General features: G+C 40.5%; 1 protein-coding gene across 2 annotated transcripts in view; it reads right to left on the reverse strand.

Moving 5' to 3' along the window:
• Positions 1 to 805: 805 nt before the first annotated feature.
• LOC121385683 (O-acyltransferase like protein-like) overlaps positions 806 to 2,500 on the reverse strand; it is a 21,316-nt gene continuing 19,621 nt past the window's right edge. For both annotated transcript variants that reach the window (XM_041516450.1, XM_041516451.1), the window contains 2 exons: positions 1,792 to 1,890; positions 806 to 848 (listed from right to left, as the gene is read on the reverse strand). The gene's annotated coding sequence lies outside the window, so the exon portion shown is untranslated. The remainder of the gene's footprint in view (positions 849 to 1,791; positions 1,891 to 2,500) is intronic.

Consider the following 2,500-nt stretch of genomic DNA (forward strand, 5'->3'; position numbering starts at 1 on the left):
ATTCCTACGGGCCTGAGACATCACCACCCTACCCCACCCCACCCACTATAAACGTATAATTTCGACCTCGAGTGGTGGGTGGGCTGGAACTCACACATCATTTATGAATACAGAACAGGACATGGTTATTGAATTATTGCCTTGACCCAGTCCATACCGAGACGTGTTAAATGATAACATCGATATTTTATTATTCACTTTATGTGTTTAACCCTGTGAGTGGTTCCTTTCATTGTTTGTAAGTGAAAATTATATTATAATTTTATGTAAGTTGTGTAATTCCTACAAATACATACTATTAATTTGTTCCCACCGCTAATAACGTAAAGGGACAATCCTGATTTTGCTGCCTTTGTAAATGTTTCCAACTAAATTACAATTTATATATTGTTTTCTTCTTTAAAATACCAGTGTTTCTATATCCAGTCAGTTTGCAGACGTATGATAATGTTGTAGCACTCATTTTTCATTTTACTTCATAATATATATTTGTTCGTACGTACGAACTTGTTTGGAGGTCAAATACGATTTGGACTACAAAACGTATCAGGACGAAAACTAACACATCTTGCTTACACAAATACAGATATTCTACGTAAGAAAAAGGCATTTATTATGTAATTTGTGACACCAAAAACGCCCTGATCGTCATCGGAAACATCTTACATTGGAATCAAACTCAGGATGGTCCCTTAACCTATAGAGTCATCAAGACATTACGTACCCGACTTATTGGAAAGGTACGGTTCGTCTTCTGCAGAGCGTAACCGAGGGCTAGACCGATGGCGTACGGACCGATCCGGGCGTAAGGACGAAGGTAGACGTAGTTGTAATAATCGACATAGTTACTGAGATAGATAAATAAATAAATAACTAAATAATAACAACAATAAAATCATAAACAACAATATATATTAAAAATTACAGAAACTGCAACAGTGTCCAGTGGCGGATCTAAAGGGGCCCCAGGGAACCGCCCCACTAATAATTAAAAAAAAAAAAAAAAAAAAAAAAAAAAAAAAAAAAAAAACATTTTACGTTGTAGAATCCGAGGAGTCCCTAAGGGAACCTTTGTGGCCTACGGGCACATGTCATTGGGGCCCCAGAGATGGATTTTCTGCATCCGCCTCTGGTGTCATTCATAAACAGGTCCCCTTTATAAAAAATATTTTCACTGGAAACAGATCACCTCAAAAAAGAAAGAAAACGAGCAAAAAACAAGGTTAAGCCATCGGACATAAGGCTGGTAGGTACAGGGTTCGCAGCCTGGTACTTTCTCCCACACAATGGGTAGGTGTAAGACCACTACACCCTCTTCTCTCTCGCTAACCACTAACAACTAACCCAATGTCCTAGACAGACAGTCCAGATGGCTGAGGTGTGTGCTCAGGACAGCGTGTGTGAATCGTAATTGGATAGAGGCCGGTCGTAGCCCAGTGGTAAAGCGCTCGCTTGATGCGCGGTCGGTTTGGGATCTATCCCCATCAGTGGGCCCATTGCGCTATTTCTCGATCCAGCCAGTGCACCACGACTGGTACATCAAAGCCCGTGGTATGTGCTATCCTGTCTATGGGATGGTGTATATAAAAGATCTCTTGGTCCTTAACCATATGTCCGACGCCATATAACCGTAAGTAAAATGTGTTGAGTGCGTCGTTAAATAAACTATTTCCTTTCCTTAATTGGATATAAGCATGAAAATAAGTTGAAATGAAATATACGTCCTAACGTTCTCGATCCTTTACTATACTAGTAAGCACGGAACTCAAGCTAAAATGAAAATTCACTTACTGCAAGAGACTGGCGTCATATTTGAGGACTAGGGCGAACGTGCTTACGACATGCGTCATGATGAATGACGCAATAACAGAGAATCCAATCGTACGGAACCTGCAAAAAACAAACTGTGAACCACGGGCGGTTGCAGATTTTTATTTTATTTATTTGTTGTGCTACGTTCACAAATCACACCTACCACATTCCAGAGTGAATCACACCTACCACATTCCAGAGTGCATTTAATGCATAATTTACAGGTAATCTATCCCAATATCACAGTCACACATTCCCACTTAAAACGACGTAAGTTCACTACGTTCATATTCATTGAAACAATTCATTTTTAAGCCACCATGAGTGAAAGGTTGATTAAAGTTTGACTTGTTTAACGACACCACCAGAGCACATTGTTTCATTAATCATTTTGGTAATTTTCACATATAGTCTTAAGAGAGGAAACCCGCTACATTTTTCAATTAGTAGCAAGGGATCTTTCATATGCACAATCCCACAGACAGGATAGCACATACCACAACCTTTGATATATCAGTCGTGGTGCACTGGCTGGAACGAGACATAGCCCAATTGGCCCACCGATGGGGATCGATGCCACATCGACCGGGCATCGAGCGAGTGCTCTACCACTGGGCTACGCCCCGTCTTCCACTCACTTTGAATGAATTAAAGATATACATGGTGTAACGGTTTCGGGCCAGCTCAT

Source organism: Gigantopelta aegis, chromosome 11 (assembly GCF_016097555.1).
Source record: "Gigantopelta aegis isolate Gae_Host chromosome 11, Gae_host_genome, whole genome shotgun sequence".
NCBI classification, from domain to species: domain Eukaryota; kingdom Metazoa; phylum Mollusca; class Gastropoda; order Neomphalida; family Peltospiridae; genus Gigantopelta; species Gigantopelta aegis.